The following is a 22,977-nucleotide window of genomic DNA, read 5'->3' on the forward strand; positions in this document are numbered from 1 at the left end:
GAAATTGTTTGCATTGATTTCAATTATTTTTCTCTCACACAACAAAAACACAGAATTGGGTTTTTATTTTGTGTTTATAAAATGTTCACTTTAAGCCACACAATTGTTAAATGATAGGTTTTTAAGCGGTCTCAAAAACAATGTATGGAATGGACCAATGGAGTTAGTAGTAAACTTTTGGCAAGAGAAATTTATTTAGGTCAGGCAATTTCATTAAGTTCTTATTTGGTATCCTTTGGCATTGTTTTGCATAGGATTAGGATAAATTTGATCCTTTTTTTATGTGTCTTTATTGACTTTTATTGTGTTTTTTTTTATTTTTCTGGTTGTTTTAGAGCTTTAGTTGGACCAAAGAGACTTGTTTCTGTTTTTATCTATGCGACCGATAAATATTGTCAAAGCAAAGAGAATATAAAGTTAGGACTTAAAAGATAAATAGGATTCGTTGAGCTGCTAAGACTCAATAGATGACTTGGACTACATTTTTATATTTCATATATTTAGACTTTAGGTTATTGAGTTTTTTATTTGGGAAGTTGGGTAATTCAAAAAATCAATATCTTGGTCATCAAGCTTCAAGAATTAAAATTATATAATTTCTCGAAGCTACTCTTAGGTATATTATGAAAAAAAAACGAAAAAAATTAATGAAAGTGAATTAAAGTAAAAATTAGCAATTTTCATTATTTTAATTTTTTTTTATATGCAAGAGTATAAAAACAAAATCATACCTTCATTCAACCTTATATAGAAATCTTCTAAAGAATTTTACCATTGCTTAAGTCTATATATTTTGTAAGAAGTTTAAAAGTTATTTCTTGAAATCACACATTTTACATGAAAAAAGTGAACAAACTTTTTTTTTAAACATCATTTGGTCAATGTTTTAACATGACAATCTATAATAAATTTATTTAGCTTTCAATATTCAACTCAATCATGTTTGTAAGACATCTAGAAAAAAAAACTGGAATTTTTTAATACAATTAATTTTCATCAAAAAATCAAAAAAAAAAACTTTTTTTCTTCCATCTTTCTTCCTTTTTAAAAATATGTTTCAACTATATCTGTACGACACCTACAAAAAAAGTTTTTCAATTTAAGATTGTGTAGAATTCATAAAAAACTAAAAATTACCCAAAAACATCCATACAAAGTAGGTTTTCTCCAAAAAATCATATTTCGAAATTTAGGTTCTTGGAAAAAAATCTCTATTAGACGCCTATTTTTTTTTATTAACTTTGCAATGGCGTCTTTGAAATTGTTGAAAAAACTATCCCTACCCAAAATAACCATTTTATCGATGGTCTGCTCTTTGGTTTTTGAAATATCGTTCATAGCTTGGTTTTGAATTTTTTCAATTGCCCTGCAAAAATTTATTTATCGATATAAAAAAATTCACTCACTACAGTCTACCGTTTGGAAAATAACATTATTTTCAAGCACCTCCTTTTACCCCGATTTACCCTATTTATTGATTGGATTTTTAAAAATCCTTTATTAGTATTCATCTTCAACCCTCTGTAGGCACACCTCTTTTTTGTGACGTGATAGGCACACGGGTGCGAATTTGGTTTATACTTTTTCATGTCGCTAGAACTTTTTTCGGTCAAAATAATTTAGAGAGAATCAAGTATGAAATTGATGTAGAATATTCCGAGGAATTCGAATATTGTATTCAAAATTCCTAAAAAAAATATTTTCACCCTTATAAAGAGAATTTTTTATGATCACTTTTTTGAAAAATCGTATATTTTTTATTTTTGCTCTGCCAAATTCGCACCCGTGTGCCGACAGAGGGTTAAGTTACAACCTTTCAAATAAGCTAAAGGAATTTTTTTTTATCTCTAATAGTTTGTTATTAATTTTGAATTGCAATTTATACCAAACTGGTAAAAAAATTTCAGGCGGTACGGGAGAAAATGGCGTTATTTTTTCGTGGATGCTGCCATGGTTCATCGATTTATCAAGTGAAAATTAAAACTGGATATTACCGCTCCATCCGTTTACTATTTTGTATAACATATCTTGAATTTTGAATGAGCTTTTTTCAAGCCTTTTAGTTTTGCATTTTTTATATACACAAAATGTCTTACAAAAAAAAAAAATACAATCAAAAAGACGTTTAAAATTCCATCCGTTCTAAGATATTTAAGTATTTTCAAACTATAAACAAGATATCTCATCATCATATTGAGACCCTTCAAATGCCAACCACTTTACCCGATATGATTTTATCAAAGTTTTCACTTGGAAATTTTTCTCAAAATTGTAACATAAGGGTGTACTTTTACTCCTTTAGCTCCAACTATAAACTAGGTACCAAACCAACCAACCAACAACATGTTCGTACATCACATGGACCAACAAAGCAAAGAGGTTTTAGGAATTTCGCCCCATTAATTTGCTTTAGGAATTATTTATAACATTTTCTCAAGTGAAACACAGCCCCTTTTTCTTTTTGCGCCCTTACTTTTACATTGGAAAGAGTTTAAGTATGGAACTTACAATTTTATTTAAACGTTTTTTGGATTATATGGGAAATTATATATTATAGTGAGAAGAGGACCTATTCATGCGCTGTTGACGATGACGACAGGAATGTTTTAGAAGTTAAGAACCCTAATTTTATAGTCAAACAATATATTATAAAATACAATCACCAAAACTATAACAACGACACTAAGTGAATATCTTGTTGGAATTTTTTGTGTATAGGAGTATAAGGAATTTAAGTTATTTGGAGAAGTAATTTGTGTCACTTTATTTCGTCCTTTTGTTAAATTTTATGCAAAGTTATCGTCGTCATTGTTAATACCTGTAGAGTTGGGTAGTGTAAAAAAAAGTTTATATATTTTGTTTCCATAAAGTTTTCAAATTATTAGTTTCAAATTTTATCGAGATTAATTTGCTGCAAAATTGATACAATCAAAAAGTGTTAAATTGTTTTTTAGTGAACTTTGGAAATTGGGTTTTTGTTTTAAGGGTTTCCCTATATACCACAGCAACGCGATGAAAGTTTGCCTTCTTAAATTTAAATGAAAGTTGTAATTTAGGGTAATATAATTTTTGTGAATATAACTTTAGTTTTGAAACTTTTGCTAATTATGAATTGATTTTCTTGAGATTGGTAAATGTCTGCGGCTATTTCCTTAAGGGTGTTTTGAAACTTTTGCAAGCACTTAAATAATTATAAATTTGTCAAATAAATCGTTGAGGAACAGCTTATTTTTTTTCTCGACCTTGATAACAATTTTTATATGAGAATTTAATAATGATGAACTATGGAAAATAAATCTTAACAAAATAACTGAGAACTTTTCTGGGAAAATTTAAATTATTTTTTTCGTAAGATATGAACTCAAATTTCATTTCGGTTGAATGGATAAGTATCTGGATAGTATCTGACTGCATCAACAATTTTCAAACTTAGTCAAACATTACCTTCTTACCTGCTCTTGTACTTTAAATGCGTTCTTAACCCTCTGTAGGCACACCTTTTTTGTGACGTGGTAGGCACACGGTTGCGAATTTGGTTTATACTTTTTCATGTCGCTAGAACTTTTTTCGGTCTCAATATTTTATAGAGAATAATATATGAAATTGATGTAGAATTTTCCGAGGAATTCGAATATTGCATTCACAATTTCAAAAAAATATATGTTTACCCGTAAAAGAGATTTTTTTGTGACCACTTTTTTTGAAAAATCGTATTTTTTTTTATTTTTGTCCTGCCAAATTCGCACCCGTGTGCCGACAGAGGGTTAAAAGAGGCAAAAGAGGGAGCTTAGGCTTAATGGACTTTGAACCAGAGAGTGATACCATAATCATAAAAATCCATGAATTAATTTTTTTTTTAACTTTAGCACTTATATTTTCTGGACTAAAAGGTCAAGTATTGGTTTTGGGGCAAAAGAAATGTGTGGTATCAAAACCATCATTACAATGCTGAATAAGTTTATTGAAGTTTTCGTCAAGAACCCATCAAGGTAAGACCGAAACGGATGGGTTTGTTTTTTGAGTAATTTCCAACACCCTTTTTTTTTTATTTTAAGTACCTATCACCTTTTAAGTTTCATTATCAAGATATTGAAATTTTTTTCGAAATCGGACCTAACGTTCAACTGATTTAAACAAAACTGCATTTTTATTTTTTCGAAAATTTCGAGTACCTACAGAAAAATAGCGTTAACGTTTTTTTTTTTAAATTTGGCATATTTTCTAAGTAAATCCCGTATAATTCGTTAAGAGCTGAACAATTTTTATTCGAAATTTACAAATAATACATATTTATTATCATTTTTAAAAATAGTTTAAGAAAGTTTTGGCAAAAAAAAAATTTTTTTTAATTTTTTTCTTTTGCCATTAATTGTAGCTTTTGAAACATTATTTTTGATATAAGCCCCAATTTTGACCGTTACTATGAAATTGAGTCTTATTTTAGCGGAATATTGAATAACAAAAAAACTAATCGAGCTACAAAATCGAGGTTTTCGGACTTCGTCTTAGTTTAGGTTACTTCAAATTTGTGCAAAAAAAAATGTTTGAATTTCGCATTTTTTTGGATTTTGAAAGGCTACTTTTGAGCTGTCTTTTTAAAACAAAATCTTGAATATTTCAAAAACGGTTTGAGCTACAAAATTGGGACTTGCGTAACAAATTAGCATTTAATTAGCTACAATTAAGGAGATACATGTTTTCTTATTCCGCCACAAAGTGTCCGCCATAGTAAGGGACGTCTTTTTTTTATGGAAAAGGTTTTTTTTCGAAAATCAATAATATAAAAGCACATCCCATAGAACAATTTTATAATTTCTGAACTTCAACGAAATTTGGTTTTTAAAAGAAAATTTAAATTTTTTTTAATCAAATTCTCGTTTTTTTTTTAATTTTGGTTTTACAAATAAGATTACAATACATTTAAAAAGAAAAGTCTAATCGTTTTGAATTTTCAAATTGCATACTTTCTGGGGAAATTAATTTCTCATACCTAGCTATGTTTTTACTTGCTCTAGGGCAAGTATTGGTTTCGTGTAGAAAAAAAAATCGAGGTTTTAATCAAAACCAACATTACGATGATGGAGAAGATCAAAAAAGTGGTTTTCGTCATGCCGTCCGTCGGTCTGTGCGTGTGTGCGTCTGTGCGTCTGTGCGTCCATCTGTACATCGAGCTAGGGCCTAAACGGGTGGATGGATTTGCTTGAAACTTGGTACAGATGATTTTTACGTAATTCCCTAGGTCCGTTTTTTTTTATTTTTTATTATCTCCAATTTAACGCATATCTCCCATATAACGTTTTCGAGGTATTTCAAATTTCTCGAAAACGGCTCTAACGATTTCGTTTAAATTTGGTGTGCGCAGTACTCTTATTGATTCCAAAAAAATTGATTTCTCAAAAAATGCCAAGAGCGGAAATATGGCGTTGCCGTTTTTCAAAAATTGACATGTTTTTTAAGTCCATATATTTTATCAAAGCATAAGTAAATTTTTTCAAAATTTACAGACATCATAGGTAATGAAGTGTAAAATGTAAAAAAAAAAATTAAAAAAAAAGTTTTTCAAAATTTTTTTAAAAAATTGAATTTTTTTAACTTTCGATTTTTTTTTGTTTTTATTTTTTTTTTTTCTTCACAAAATCTTAAATTTCCAATAGATATTTAAGATAAAGATGCTTTGAACTACAAGAGCAAGTACGTGCGACCCAGTCGTGCATTTTATTTTTTTTGCTTTGAAGAACGAATTTTATTTTTTTTTGTGTTTTTTTTTTTGTTATCTACACTTACCAAATTTAAGCTTATTGATTTAAATTAGGTAATAAGTATTTTGTAAAAAATCAAAAAAACAAATAATATCAAAATTCAAGCAATTTCATCCTTTTTGCAACACATAAACGCAATTGATAGGTTGAAACAAGCATTGAATGATATTTATAAACTTAAAACAAATAGTAATGCAATGCAACAAGAAACTTTTTATCAAATACGATAACGCTGTTTCAACCTACAATGATAAAATCTTATCTATAATGGGCGCGGCTGCGGCGCCTATACAAATTAAATTAATTTTTTTTCAAAACATTGCTTTAACTTGGTCTTTATCGCTACTAAAAATGTACTTTGTTCTACTTAGAAGCATTGCTGTTAATAATTTCACCAGATGTTCACTTGAAATGCACTTGAAAAGCAAACAACCAATTCAGTCCATATAAGTGCAACATCAAATTTGTTCAAAAAGCTGAAATTCAATTAGACATCTTTTAGAAACAATATGTATTTTCTAGAGAACAACACATTTTAGTGACAACAAAAGCCGGAAGCTTACAAAATTCTTTGTTCATAAAAGACGTATAGTCATAATCATCATCGTCCACATCATCATCATTTAATTTACATTTATTATGGTAATGTCTTGACCTATAGAAACTATTTTGCACATGAACACTTGTTCAATTTTCATCTCTGGGTGTTTCTAATTTAAACTTAATAATTAAATAAAAATATTTATTATAAATTTATTTTAAAAATATTTATTATAGTCTATTAGGATATTAATAGCAATTGTGATTTGAAATAGCATATGGCTCTGTTGGCCGGAGGTCAACAAATGTGGCATTATTTTGAATATCCGTGCGTTTATTCGTAAACAGGCTGTTATTTGTGGTGTCTTTATAGTCATTTTGCTAATTTATATTTCAAAAGCTTTAATACAAATGACATTGAGTTCAATTGAGGAAGAATATACAACCACATCCCCATCATCATCATCATCGAAACACACTCATAATATGAATCCATTTTAATTGTAAGCATTTAATGAAATTTATGGGAAATAGATCAAACGAAATTGTGGTAGTGGTGGTGGTCTTTTATATGGGCAGTGGGTACTCGATGAAATTTCGAAAATTCATAGGAAAATTTTCATATAATACATTTTATCATGGTCAAAAAGAGAGAGAGAGAATGAGAGAAAGATAGACAAAATGAATTCAACACAACAACTGATTAAATACAAAAGTATTTCATGAAATTTAATTGGATTGGTGGTCCTTTCTGAATATAAACGAATGAACGATGTCCTTTGAATGGTTTCGGTTTATAACAATGCAATGCAAAAAGGGTATTTGCAGATTTATTAATGCAATTTTCGCAGAATCCAAACCAATTGAGATTCGCTTGGCTAGTTTTGAAATCCTTATTTTACCATCATTGTGATTTTATGCAGAATTTTATTTATTTTAAAAATTAAAAGCTGGTGGAGCCTTAAATTTGTAAAATAAAATAAAAAGACGAATATTATAATTCGAGATAAAATGCATTACATTTCATGGAACTAGGAAAGTACTTTCATATATTTTGAAGTGTTTGGTCTGAAAATGTTATCATGGGATTACAGAATTATGTTTGTATAATTATTGTAACACAATGGAATGCAAATAAGGGCGAAAAAACGATGAATTGAGTTCCTCCTTCAAAGAATTGCGTGTGTATAATGCGTTTCGTGAATTTGAAGGTCAACAATCTTTTGCATGTCCTTTTTCTGATAAAAAGTAATGAAATTAAACACACACAAGTGTTTCCAAGTGTTGAATCGAAAATGTTTTCTAAGAGTTAAGTTTTAGGGTAAAGTCGGGGGATATGGCACCCATTTTCGTTTTTCGTTATTACTTGAGAAATAAAGAAGATATCTGTTTCAAACAAAAGCGGATTTATTTTAAAACTATTTCTTAAATACACAATAGGTACATAAGTGTAATTCAAAAATAATTTCATGTTATTTTTTGCAAAAATAAAAAAAATTAAAAAAAAACATGATTGAAAAAATGGAGGGTGATATGGCACCCTATTTCTTTTTGATATTTTTTTGTGACACTTGTTGCATGTGTTGTTGAAAGACGTACACGAATCATGAGACCAAAAGTGACATCATGATTACTGCCTTATTCCGCACTTTTCAGCTAATCTGAAAGCTATTTGGCAGACTTTCAGGTTCTGGTCATTTAAGAAGCCTTTATAATGTATTGAAGTGTGAAGGGAATCGCAAAATGCTTAGGTCCTGCTTTTTTTTTACATTCAGCAGATCCAACGGCTGCTATGATCTGGGTTTTAGTCCACGTTGCCTGGTTTACTGAAGTTTTTTGTATATACAATTGTCAGTTGAAAAATAAATAGGTTCAGAAGTAGATGCGGGGGAAATGGCACCGGTGCCATATATCCCGATGTTTTTGGGTGCCATTTCCCCCATTTGACTAAACTTCTGTTTTTTTTTTTTCAAATGGCACGAATAATCACGTTTGCTTAGTTATGGCAATGAGCAAACACAAGAATATAACCGTTACCGTTCTTTTTGTGTTAAAATGAACCCTCGGCGTCAAATACTTTTGGAACCACACGTACAACAATTTTAAACAAAAAAACTTTTCGCTCAAATTGAACTCACTTTTTTGTTTGTCCATTTTTTAAATTTAAGTGGCAATGGTTACTGCGGATCCGAATGCATCCACTGAAAGCTTACGTCAGACTGAATTCTTTGTTGCTCTTTTTGCTTTGAAAAGAAGTCATTAAGTGAGAGATATTGAAAAGGTGCCATATCACCCGACTTTACCCTACAAGAAATTATTTGAGCAAGAAATTAAGTTGTATCTGTGCGAAAAAGGCATTACAAAATTTTGAAAACCAAACCCAATTTGGTTGACGACCTAAAATTGTCTAAACGAGTGGCAAATCTTTGTTTTTGGATTTTTTTCTTCAAGTTGGGCTGCAGTTTCATATAAGAAAAGTATACCTATACAAATATGTACCACTTAAGTGTCATTCCGGGAACGCCAGATTTCGGATAATTTCAAAATCAATTTTTAGCAGGTAAAACAAGTTTTTTGCATTTGCACCAACAAAAAAATCTATTGAGTAACAAACTAAATTATACTTTGAAAAGTCGAATCTAGAAACATTTTTAAAATTTGTACTTGCATACATATATATAAAAATAAATTCATGAAAATAATAAAGTTTTCTATAAATTTTCAAAGTTTAACCTTATGGGGTCACTGTGGCGTATGTGTAATATTTATTTTTAACAACAGTTTTGTAATTTTTTGACGTGATAACGTCTTATAAATCGATGAACCATGACAGCCATCACAAAAAAGTGACGCCATTTTCTAACGTTACACTCTCGCACTTTCGCAGTGCGGCAAAAAATTTCAATTCAAAATTAAAAATAAACTATTAGAGATACATACAAAAATCTTCTATAGCTTATTTGAAAGATAAAAACCTAAAGCTTTATCCACATGAAGGATTTTTAAAAATTCCGTCATTTAATAGGGTAAACAGGGGTAAAACGGAAAGATGAAATTTGGGCTAAAATCTAAACGCGAAGCTGTACAGAATTGATTTTTTTGCTATAGATAGATGAGATTAATTTAAGAATAACTGCATTTAAGAAAAAATTCTAAAAAATTTTCAAACTAAGCTATAACGTTTCGTTTGATCGTTGTACACGTGTTGGGGCTATGACAAAATGATGATTTTGGGTAAAGGAAATTTTTTTTGACAATTCTAAAGACGCCAAGTGAAAGATGAGAGAAAAAAAATTAGGCGTCTGATACGGATTTTTTTCCAAAACTCTGCGTTTCGAAATATGAATTTTTGAAAAACACCTTGTTTTTTAGGGGTATTTTTGTTTAATTTTTGATTTTTAGCTTTTTTTTTGGAGCTTTCAAAAAATCTCAAACTTATGGGACATGTAGGTTTTGGCCTTATGCATACATTAAATTGTTTAATGAGTTTTGACTGAATAACGGAAGAAAAAAGTTTTTAAAAAACACGTTTTTTTGACCGTTTTTAACCGATTTTTATCGTTTTTTATTTTTATCTTTTTTTCTTTAATAGATACAGGAATAAAGTATATGGAGTATGATAGACCATCATGACTACGACTATATGTGTGCGAAGTTTCAATCATTTTCGTATACACAATTTTGAGATAACGAAAAAAAAAAATTTTAGAATTCAACATGTTATAACTTTTGACCAAGAGCAGTTAGAAATTTTATTAAACTTTTATGAGCATGCTGATACAATTACCTTTCATTTGGTATATCACACATAATGGTAGACTAACTACAAGCTACACAATGTTTAATCCAGAAACTTGCGAAAAACCTCAAAACACCAGTGGAGATCTGTTGCCCCCCGAACAGCCACCAGTACCGTAATCTCAGTCTGAAATTCGACATGGTTGATTTTAAAAAATTCTAACTTCTCTTGAAGGCATCTTTAAAATGAGATTGATAAGTCATATGAAAGGTGAAATAATAAGCTTTCGCATGGTATATTATTTTTTATAGTTTATCAAACAAAAAAATTGATTCCATAGCCTGAGAACATAAAAATAAATGTTTTTTTTTTTGCTTTTTTTAATGAAATTTGATCGAGTTCAAAAAGTTCAAGCTCTTTTTGGAGATTCATTGACTCATTTTAAAAGCACACAACCTGTTTTCTTACGACGTTATCACGTAAAATCATCGTCCGTAAACCGGCTTACAGACAACCTCTTTTTTTTTAAACAAATAATGAAATCAGTTTATTTTGCTGACCATTACCATTACGGTTTGGCCAGTTGACGATGTATGGATAGTTGTATGTTATCAAAATATGGAATGTTGCAAATTAACAAAAAGCTTGCTTCTGTCTCAATATTGTAAAAGCCTTGTTCTTGCATTTAAATTTATTTTGTATTTAATTCAAAATGGAAGTGGACCCTTCTTCTTTAATAAATTATATTTTTTACTAAAAAGAAACCGTTATTTTTGATTTATTTGATCGGTACGTTTAAAAAATAAACGATATTCTCGAAATATTACAATTTTTAAGGTCTCAAAAATTGTGATTAGGTCAATTGAATTAAAAAAATTCCTGTTTGTAGAGGTTAAAAATAAAGTTGAGGTACATTTTCAGCTTTGTGCAGAATAATAAAGGTTTTTTTGCAACATGCAACTTGTTTGTAAAAAAGAGTACACATCGTTTTTCTGTCAGGCAATTTTTCACCAAAAAAAGTTTACATTTTTTCACTTAGGTAGGTACGTACTTTTTCACTTTTTTTGGCAGTTGTAGGGGAAGGTGGCCTAAAATGGCCCCCCTAAGGGAAATGTCCCATATCTCGAAAAAAAGTAACATTCAAACTTAAATGCTTTATACTTTTGAAAGTTAAATATATTACTCCCACAATTTTGTGCTTTGCGAGTTAAGAAAATTCCAAAAAGTATTTAAATTTTTTAATTTTCAAGACGTCTACAAATTTCACTGATCAAATTTACCCGGGTAAAATGGCACACTGTCCAAATATACGTGATTTTAAATAAAAAATCGAGTCAAAGTGCTCCTTTTCCATTTTCTTGGAACAAGTGGTGCTTAATCCCTCCCAAAATTTCTGTGAGTCATTCAAAACCCTGTTCCTGTTGGTTTCTCATCTCCTTACTGCAGTTTTTGGAACTTCGAATAATTTGGATACTTTTTTCCAGATTTTGGACGGAATCAAGGACTTTCATCAGTCTAGAGCTTCCTCTCTGTAGATCGTTTATGTTTAGCAACCATTTTCACTATAAAAAAATGAAAATGTGAAAGTCAATATAAAATGCAATGTGAAAGTAAGTATGCCATTTTACCCGAGTACTAAGTAGGCCATTTTGCCCATTTTGGGTTTTTTTAATTTAAGTTTTATACCGAAAAATCTAAAATTGTTCTAAGCCAACTTATTACATTAAATTATTAAGAAATACTTCATACATACGTATTTTAACTTCTTTTTCCAAAATACAATGTTTTTTATACTTTTTTTTGCAAAAAAAAATTTTATAAAATTATAACGAGTGTACTTTTTGAGGTGGTTAGAGACAGTTTGACCTGTCGAATTTTAAATAATGGCTTGAAGTTGCTAAAACTTCGTATATGTCGGTTTTGCCAGATTAACATAAGAATCGCGTTCATAAAACTTTGTATGTAATTATGTTCAATTCTACGATTTCTAGCAAGGGGGCCATTTTACCTTGGGGTGCCATTTTAGGCCACTTTCCCCTAATCTTTGTTTTCTCTAGATTCTAGAATTTTTTTTTAATGACAAATAAATAACTTTTACAAGTTGATAAAAACTCTTTTTTGCTTTCTAAATTAATTTAATAATTAAAAATTAAAAAAAAAAACTAATATAGAAACCAACAAAGTTTCCAACATCTGTTCAACTTTCATAGAGTGTTTTATTACATTTACCTCCCTATTTTCATTTTTGTAACTATAACTTGATGGATCATACCTATTTCTTTAACAAAATGATTAAATATCAAACATTTAATCGTAGGCGATATAAAACTTTATAACAATCTTACAGAGTAGAGTAGGTGCCTAATTAATTAAACTAGTTTTTTTTTTACGTCAAATGCAACCATTCTCTTAGCTTTTTCGCTCATCTAGACGACTCCTTTCCCGCATAAACACCCATAAATTCACATCAATTTATTATTATTTAACTTTTTCTTGCAACTTATTTTGTTCTCTATACAACAACACAAACAGTATACAAACTGAAAAAAATAAAAACACAAAGTAGAAGTAGAATATAAAACAAGGAATTAGGTCATCTAAGTAGAAAATCCAGTTAGGTTGTTGTGTGACAGTCGATCCATAAAAAAAAATAATAAAAAAAATTATTACTAAAGGAGAAGGTAGCAACTTATGCTAGTTAGTCCTCAACTCAAGACTAAACAACAACAAATGTGGGGGAGCAGCACGTCTTTTTTTTTTTTTAATAATATTTCATGATTTTTAATTGCTCACGATGAAAGCATAATTAGAACACGTTCAAAAAGATCCATATGCTTTTGCAATGCAAGTAAAGTAGTAATGCCTTATTATGGAAAAAAAAACAAAACTTTTGCCATATGTTAGAATTTTAACTGCACTCCTCTATTTATTTGCAACAACAACAACTAGCTACTGTGTAAGAGACTTACATGAAAAAAAAAAAAACTACAAGATTATAGTGACTTTTCTGTTTTGGAAAAATGGTTGGTAGCTAAACTTAAAAAAATATTGTTGTGGTAGTAGCTAATATCTTTGCTAATACCCAACTTACATAAATTGAAAGTAAACATTCGAACTGAGGTCAAACTAGTTGAACATTGATTAAGTGGTGGCAGCAAACTTACTACGTCTTGCAATCAAAACAAGAACCATGAACTCAATTTCGATTGAAAATATTATATTGGTTCTATTCAGGGTTACCATTATCATATGAAACAAAAATTTCGGTACAAAAACGTTGAGTGTTCCAAGCATCTTTTTATACAAGTGTTCAAAGCCTGCTAGTTTCTTTTTTTCTCTAAAATTTTATCTAATGGCAACACTGGTTTTTTTTTTTTGTTCTATCATTGCACGATTTATTTTTTATTTATGTTCAAGAATTTTATATAATGCCCACTTTCGATCGTTTAATTGACCAACCATAACGTGTCTTTTGTACTGGACAATGGTTGATGTTGGGAGTTTATAGAATATTGTTTAGGTGATTTTGTTTTCAACATCATTATCTATGACTGCAAAGGCAAAACAAATCAATAGGAATTTAATGTTACCTGCATTCCTATACACTCATTTATATTTATTGGAATTGTGTAGGATGGTTTTAGAATGGTATTGTGGTATTTCAGAGGCTTGGTATAAATTGATCAATATTGTGACTTTAATGATACTATTTAAATAGATAATTACGTAGGTAACTGGTCAGTAAGTTAGTACAAGGCAATTAAGTTTTTCACACTTTCGATTTGCTTAAGTACGATTGTATGAGCTAAATTTTTTAGACGATTTTTAATTAAAATCCATGGGTAGGGTAGGTTTCATTTTGAAGGCAGCATTACTGTAAGTATGAAACAGACATACCTACAAACCCCACTTCTTATTTTACTCTTTGTTTGGTTACTATTTGAATTTAGAATTACGTAGTTTAGTTTAGACCATACATTTTCTGTTATATTATTCTTATATTTTCTTTTTGTCTGTAAAAAGTAAGGTTTTTAAACTTTGGCAATAGAAATTTTTTTTTTAAATCCTTCAAAAATGAAAACTGTATTTGGATCTTTGGAAATTTTGTCCACTTCTGAGAATAGTTATTCTTCGAAATTTATTAGTTTTGCTGAGAATGGGAACTATATTTGCCATTATTGCGACATTTTTTGTGGCTAAACGCTTAAATATCTTTGAGTGATCTTGTACAAAATTTAAAGGATGGAAGTGTAATGGTGAACAAAAATTGCTTGATTTGCCTGATCAGTTGCTTAGATATGAGAACTATTGCCCCATTTTTTAGTCCATTGTTATGAACTTTAGCATGTATGTATGTTCGTTCTCAGCTTCTAAAATACTAATTTTAATTTGACAATTAAGGTATCGGTTAAAGTCTCATGCTTGCTCACGGGTTATAAGCGATGTAAAACTTCTAACATAAACTTAATGAAAATATTTTTAATGTAAAGTATCTCTACAAATAATTTATCAAAGGAGAATGGGCATTTTGGACGTTGAGCGGCCATCAATAAAATTGGTATCAAATGAAAGAATTATAGCCCAGGAAAAACTTTTACTATCGACGTTTCGCTGTATTGCGTTAAGAATGCAAGATAATTCGTTTTTTGTTCTTAATTTTGTAACAAATTGAAAAATTATAATGATCAAACGCGCAAGACATATTCTTGTTAAAAATTGATTGCTTCACAAAAAAGGTCTTATTAACTTTTTTCATTAATCTAACCTTTCTAAAGATATTCGAGGTCAAAGTTAAAAAAAAAATATAAAAACATTTTATATTTTAAAAAAATTTCTAATTCACTGATTTGCCTGATCAGTTGCTTAGATATGAGAACTATTGCCCCATTTTTTAGTCCATTGTTATGAACTTTAGCATGAATGTTCATTCTTAGCTTCTTAAATACTAATTTTAGTTTGACAATTAAGGTATCGTTTAAAGTCTCATGATTGCTCACGGGTTATAAGCGATATTAAAACTTCTAACATAAACTTAATGAAAATATTTTTAATGTAAAGTATCTCTACAAATAATTTATCAAAGGAGAATGAGCATTTTGGACGTTGAGCGGCCATCAATAAAATTGGTATCAAATGAAAGAATTATAGCCCAGGAAAAACTTTTACTATCGACGTTTCGCTGTATTGCGTTAAGAATGCAAGATAATGCAGTATTAGTATTGTTAATGCATTGTTCAATGTATGAAGGAAAAACTGATTTATATTTTTATATGGAATATAAAATATGATGCTCTGTCATTTTCCCTGAGCATGAAGACATTAATCTTGAAAATCCGACCAATAGAACTCATAATATAAGATTTTTAAGTCAACCATTTCAGGTTCGAAAGTTTTCAAACAATTCAAAGTAACAAAAAATTGAACAACAAAACTCTAAAAATAGGCTTGAATTTGTTGTTTTAAAATGTTTATAGTTTGGATTCTAGTGGTTGGATATTCAAGACAAAGGTCTTCAGACTCAGGGAAAATGACAGAAAATAATATTTTGCACTTAAAATACACAATTGAGTTATAACATTGAGACATATATAAAGTGTTAAATGCAAAAATGCATTTTATCCGTTATTGAAATACGTCACAGGGATAAAACTTCTGCACAATATATGTAAACCTTAATTACATCAAAAAATAACAAATTCATTCCTGGCCGCGTAACGTCCACGTTTCATACAAACTTGCCCATTAGGGTGGGTCAAAAAAATCGAAAATTTTTTTTTTGATTTGGTACTCCGAAAAATCGATTGCTAGACCCCTCTAGAATATACTCACCAAATATGAGCTCTTTATATTAATGGGAAGGTCCTCCGCTTTGCAATTTTCCATTTTTACATCAAGCTTCTACTAAAAAAAAATAATTTTTTTATTAATTGACTTTTTAGCAAATTTCTTTTCATATTCTTGTAGGAAATTGAACGCTCTACAAAAAAGGCCTTATACACTTTTTTCGTTTATCTAACCGTTGAATAGATATTTGAGGTCCAAAAATCGAGAAAATCTTTAAAAATTCGTTTTTTGTTCTTAATTTTGTAACAAATTGAAAAATTATAATGATCAAACGCGCAAGACATATTCTTGTTAAAAATTGATTGCTTCACAAAAAAGGTACTTTTTTCATTAATCTAACCATTCTAAAGATATTCGAGGTCAAAGTTAAAAAAAAAATATAAAAACATTTTATATTTTTAAAAAATTTCTAATTCACTGAAACTTCATTATTTTCAAATTAGTAAGATATATTCTTGTAGGGGCTTAAACGTTCTACAAAAAATTCCTTGGAATGAAATTGATTGCTTTAACCGTTTAGAAGATATTCGTATCCAAATCGCAATGCATACGGGTCATAAGAAAACTATTGAAATCAGTGAGCATTGGTTTGGATACGAATATCTTCTAAACGGTTAAAGCAATCAATTTCATTCCAAGGAATTTTTTGTTTATTTTGTTTGTTATTAATTTTGACCTCGAATATCTTTAGAATGGTTAGATTAATGAAAAAAGTTAATAAGACCTTTTTTGTGGAGCAATCAATTTTTAACAAGAATATGTCTTGCGCGTTTGATCATTATAATTTTTTAATTTGTTACAAAATTAAGAACAAAACACGAATTTTTAAAGATTTTCTCGATTTTTGGACCCCAAATATCTATTCAACGGTTAGATAAACGAAAAAAGTGTATAAGGCCTTTTTTGTAGAGCGTTCAATTTCCTACAAGAATATGAAAAAAAAATTGCTAAAAAGTCAATTAATAAAAAAATTATTTTTTTTAGTAAAAATGGAAAATTGCAAAGCGGAGGACCTTCCCATTAATATAAATAGCTCATATTTGGTGTGTATATTCTAGAATGGTCTAGCAATCGATTTTTCGGAGTACCAATTCAAAAAAAAAAGAATTTCGATTTTTTTGACCCACCCTATTGCCCATTCTCCTTTGAGTCCAAAAGCATACAAAAAAAAAAAATAAGTTCAAAAATGAAAACCCATATGATGTTTGTTTGTAGTTAAGCCGTTGTAATGATTTTTAAGAAGAATATATTTAACAGACAAGTAAAAGGCATCTGACTTTAGCTCATTTTTGAAATTAGGGTGATAAGTTTAGAAGTTATAAGGAAACAAACATGCTCATATAGATGAAAATAATCTTTCAAATAGTTTTTGGCTAATGAAAGTAACCCTACTTTGAACTTTGGGAAAGATCGTCACTGTATAATGTTCTTTGCGTAAGAAAATTCATTACATATTAATATTAGCTGTTATTTAACATCTTTTATCAAACATATCATCTATTATTTAATATCTTCTTAAGATCAGGATGTCGAGGAAATCATAACTTTTCCACTTAACTGTTCACACCTGATGGGGCTCAACTGGTTGAACTCAGAAATAATTTTAAACCTTAAAACATGGTAATTTCACTGAAAAAAAAAAAAACAATTATTATACTTGGCACAGATATGAAAAAGCGGTAAAAAAAAAACAGTGAAACGAAAACATCGTTTGATAAAAAATAAGCCTGAAAGCACTTGGTATAGTTGAAGGGTCCAAAGGAAAAACAGCACAAGTTCATTCCAACTCATTTCGAGTAAAACGCATTTTAAAATTTTGTTCTCTATACAACTTAGTAATAAAAGCTCACATTTCATTTATTTTTTCAGCAAGGCTTAAATTTGTTTTATAAAAGTAAGGATGCCATCAGATAGTGCTCAGTAAATGCTACAAGACCTCATTATTAGTTTATTTTTGACAAAAAGTGGACATGTGCCGTTTTTCCCCTGGACCCTTCAGTTACATTGATATGGTTACATTGAAAATCTTACTACGGATAACTCTACCAAAAACACGTCTATTGTAAGTTCTCAGAACTTAAACTCAACTTTGGTTTGTCAATTGCTTCAACACTTTATATTTGCTGCAAGAAACAAATAAAATTATGAACTTATTTTGGTCACACTAATTCATGAGAATCAACAAGAACGAACATTTGTTTGAAAATTTACTTTGTATAAAAAGTAACTAATCCTATATACATAACTAAGTTTTATTTACTGATGTGTGGGTTAATTTATAAATTTACTACGTAAACACTGTACCTATGTAAAATGCTTAAAATTTATTCCTTTGACAATTAACAAATAAGGTTACAATATTCATATGGATGGAGGGATAAGAATTTGCTACTTTCTGTTTGACTTTGCAAACCTTTATCAAAAGTATAAATTAATTAGGCATTAATAATTCAATTAAACAAAATGAAAACCTTAATCCTAAGCCCACAATATTATGTAGGTATCAACCTATACTCTTTTTTTCATAAGGCGTGGGTGCATAAAACTCCATAACATTATACCTATCAACAAAAAAAATTCCCTAAATCCATCAAATCCTCATTAATAATGCCAATGTCCCAACTAATTTGATTCTGATTGTGTGATTAAGGTCTCATTCGGATGAAAAATCAATACAAAATCATCATAATACCCTATCATTTCCTCCTTCGCTCCTCTGATGATGCCCTTGTATTTATATTTACTTTGTTATTGTTGTTCTATATAGAGTTAATAATAAATTCCATCTGAACCATTCGAGCAGTAAACATTCGATTAGCTGATTCTGCTACTATTTCTCCATTCTCCACACGCATTTTGAAAAAAAAAAAAATCATAACCGCTATATCGACGACCCTTTCTGGTGTAGTTGTCTGTCATGGCCGCATAGAAAAATGAAATGAAAATTGATAGGAAAGACAAAAAAAAATTGATATACAAAGTTTACTGTTAATAAAACGGTCTGCACATAATAATGATTGCGTGTTTGCCTTTGCCTTCCTTACTCCATCATCTTTGTTAAAAACGAAACAAAGACAAAACAAAACAAGAAAAAAAAAGTGAACCCAACTCGCAATCCACTCTATCCGGATCTGGGGAGGGCAAAAGAGATTAAACTGATCCATTCCATGCTTTGAGTAAAATACACCTTTCCCCTTTCATGACTTCTCAGATCAGACTTGGAGATGCAACGCAGTCAACCGTTCTAATCATTTCTTAACCCTGCATGACCATCACATCTTTTTCTTTTTTTCTTCTTCTTCTTTTTCTATCCGTGTTCCAGTTCAACAGTTCCACAACATAATTGAACGGAAAGACTGAGTTAAAGGGGGAAAGGGGCAAAAATACCAGACTGGCACAACTGGCAGTGAACAACAGATGAAGCAGAAGCAACATTTGCAATCAAAGCTGGGAACAAATCTGAAGCCCCCGTCCGTCCGCCCGTACCAAGTTAATCGAAGTGTGTCTGTTTTACTTGAGATAAAAAATTACTTTCCGCCCAAATAGATGCTCCTTCTCTGCTGTGGCCTCCTCCATCACCGTCATAGTCATAATCTGGAACGCGGTCATGGGTTTTTTTTTTTGTCTTTTCTTTTTTGTTGTAGTTTTTTTTTTTGTTTTTTCTTATCTTCGGAACGGAAATATGGTAATTTCGATTACTTATAGGGAAAAAGGGAAAACTTTCAGCTTTGTTCTGTCAGTCATAGGGTTGTCTGTTTATAGTTCGCGAAGTTTTGTTAGTTTTTTTTGGATTTTTCTTTAAATTAGGAAAAATTCATAAAGTTTTCTAAAGAAAAACTTTTTAACACCAAAAATTTAAAAAAGTTTATTTCCTGCATTTTTGGTTTTAAAACGTGCTTTCATATTTTCAATATTAAAAAAGTTATAGCGCAACAAAACACAATAAGTTTTTACTTCGGAATAATGGAAATTCTTTAAACGAATGGAACCATTTTTGTTTCGGTAACAATTTTTATAGAACCCCAGGATGAATCTGAAAATCTGTTATAAAGTGTAAAATGACATTTTTCAAAACTTTCGACCAGACTATTATCGTAAAACAATGCGGGCGAGCTGTGAATAAACGTTAAATGGGATTAAGTTGATTGTTTTATGTATAAGCTGCAACAGTTTGAAATGAATTTAAAATTTATACTTCAACCCAAATGGATGTTATAGATAGATAGAGAAACCTAAGCTTATGGGTTTTTGAAAAACTATTTTTCTGATTAAGAAAAAAAGTTAAATGAGAATATTGAGAAATCAATTTAGTTGAAAGTTTCAATTTTAATAAAACAAAAAAGTTCACATAAAGCCCTTTTGGGTGTATTTTAGTATTTAGAGCATCATGGGGTTTACCTATATAATATGAATTGAGAATGATGTTTTGATGTATGTATGTACCTAAAGGGAATTGATGAACTTCCTCTGTTATAGGAATTGAATGTTTCAATTTTTGTTTTTCCCTATGGGTGTTTGACCCAATTTTTTGGATTCAAAAACTCAATTTATAAATCTTTGTTAACCTATTATTGAAATTGTTTTGCATAAGGATTTTGTTATCAGAAAATAATAGTGTCAAAAGTAATAGTGACTTCCAGTTTTGAGGCTTCGAACATGTTAGGTATATTAAATGTGCATATTCATAAAACAACGTTGATTAAATCCATTAAATATTTTAGAAATTTTGTATTACTTTCCCCCCGAACTTCTTAACAGTTTTGGGTGAAATGAATGAAAGGAAGATTGTCTTGGTACACTTTTCAATACTTGGTTTGAACTAGTGATGGGAACTATCGAATGATTTGAACTATCGATAGTTAGTAACTGAATGATTTGAACTATCGAATAGTTCATTCATTCATTCATTCATTTATTCATTCGAATAAAAACTATCGAATAAAACTATCGAATAAAAACTATCTAACAAACTATCGAATAAACTATCGAATAAAAACTATCGTATAAAAAAACTATTCAAATGAAAAAACTATCGTTTAAGAAAATTATTTGAATGAAAAAACTAACGTTTAGAAAACTATTTGAATGAAAAAACTATCGAAAAAGAATTAAAAAAAAAACTATTTTAATGACAAAACTATCGTATAAAAAAACTATTCGAATGAAAATAGTAACTAAACTATCGAATGAAAAAACTATTCGAAAGAAAAAAGTAACTAAACTATCGAATGAAAAAACTATTCGAATGAAAATAGTAACTAAACTATCGAATGAAAAAACTATTGGAATGAAAAAAGTAACTAAACTATCGAATGAAAAAACTATTCGAATGAAAAAACTATTCGAATGAAAATAGTAACTAAACTATCGAATGAAAAAACTATTCGAATGAAAATAGTAACTAAGTGAATGAATGAATGAATGATTTAAAACTATCGAATGAATGAATATTTTACAACTATCGATAGTTAGATAGTTTTTATTCGATAGTTCCCATCACTAGTTTGAACCTGCTATACAATACAAAATTGGTGTTAAGGGAATTGCAAGTGTTCAAGAACTATTTTTTACAGTAAAAAAAACTGCCGATACTTGAAAAAAATTTTATTTATAGCTTCTGGACAAAGATGTCCTTTTTGATAAATTGGGTGGTGGATCGCCTGGCATAATTACTTTTTAGTATTTGAACTTTTCGGAGCTGTACTTACTTTTTTAACTGAAATTTTGAAACTTCTTCTCAAATGTGCGATTCTTAGAAAATAATACTCTCTTTCTTATTTATCTATTTTATCTGCATTTAGAAGGAGCTTTTCATCAAAATTTATTAAAACATTTTGGTCTGCAAAACTCCTGAGCGTTCTTCTATCTTGGGAACGGCATTTTTGAAAATTGGCTTTTGACATGACGTCTTATGAAAGCCTGGCAATTTTTCAGCAGCTGGTTCAAATATTTCTTCCAGTTTTTGTAAATGAATTGCTCATTGTTTGATAAATTGATAATTTTCTAAAGCAGTTTCTAGTAGTTATTTCGTTTACTGAACGCAAGAAAATAACAGCAAAAGTTTATCCAGCGACAAACAATAAGAACCAGAAGATTTTCATAAAAATTGCATGCTAGTTTTTGAGTTATAGGCAACCGACAAGAATATCACTTAGATCTTGGTCTTGACTTTCAAAATTTATAGATCGTTTGAATCTTGATAGAATTTTCAACATTAACATTTTTTTTTTTTGTTTCTTTTTAATAGTTCAAATAAGTTTATTAATAAATAGGGATAATTAGGTCGTTGATGATATCATTTGTAGAAGTTGACAACTTTCCCCAAATGTCTTTTTTGAACCCTATTTTTTATGAAAACAGTACAACAATATATAATTATTTTTGTTTCTCATGTTCTTTAACCTCAAAACAAGGGAAATAAATGCAATAATAGTTTCGGGACCCCAATCTTTGAAAAAAAAAAATCATGTACCAACGAACTCTACATGAATCACGTGCAGAATTTCTTGGGCACAAAAGTTAAGTGAATTAAAAATAATCCCACAGTTATGTTGTCTGACTCCTCTGATCTTAAATTTTCAGACTCACATCACGTAAACCGCAAAACCACAAACCGAACAAAAGAGATGATAGCAATAAAGCAATTCACTGCGAGGTCAAGAGTGGCCCTTTAACTTTCATTGTTTTGTTGATATTTCCTTTCTTGCTTACATGATTCGTCTTTGTTTTATCCCAAAGGTAAGCAAAACAAAGAAAAACTTCACACTTACCTACAAGACACAGAGTTCAACTTCGACTTAAATCGAACCCAAAACCAAGCTGAACTCTTGAGTTTGAAGACAAGGCCGTATCTGGAAAGATTAAAGAGGGAATACTCTTTGTACAAGCCTTTTTCATAAAGTTCGAAAATTTGATGTCTAAGCCTAGTCACACTTTGTATATTTGCCAGCCAAAAAGACTACCGAGAGGTTGCAAAGTCTTTTAAATGCAAATTCATAACAAATGACTTAGCAAATAGCTTTTGAAGGGCTTACAATCTAAGCCTCTCTCCCTCCATTTACATTTTTTCCGGTCTTGTCAAAATTTGCTTTGGCG

The 22,977-nt window shown here is 29.7% G+C and overlaps 1 protein-coding gene across 9 annotated transcripts in view; it reads left to right on the top strand.

Moving 5' to 3' along the window:
- LOC129915632 (tropomodulin) overlaps positions 1-22,977 on the top strand; it is a 175,792-nt gene that overhangs the window by 127,818 nt on the left and 24,997 nt on the right. The window lies entirely within an intron of this gene.

Source organism: Episyrphus balteatus, chromosome 3 (assembly GCF_945859705.1).
Source record: "Episyrphus balteatus chromosome 3, idEpiBalt1.1, whole genome shotgun sequence".
In the NCBI taxonomy this organism is placed as follows: domain Eukaryota; kingdom Metazoa; phylum Arthropoda; class Insecta; order Diptera; family Syrphidae; genus Episyrphus; species Episyrphus balteatus.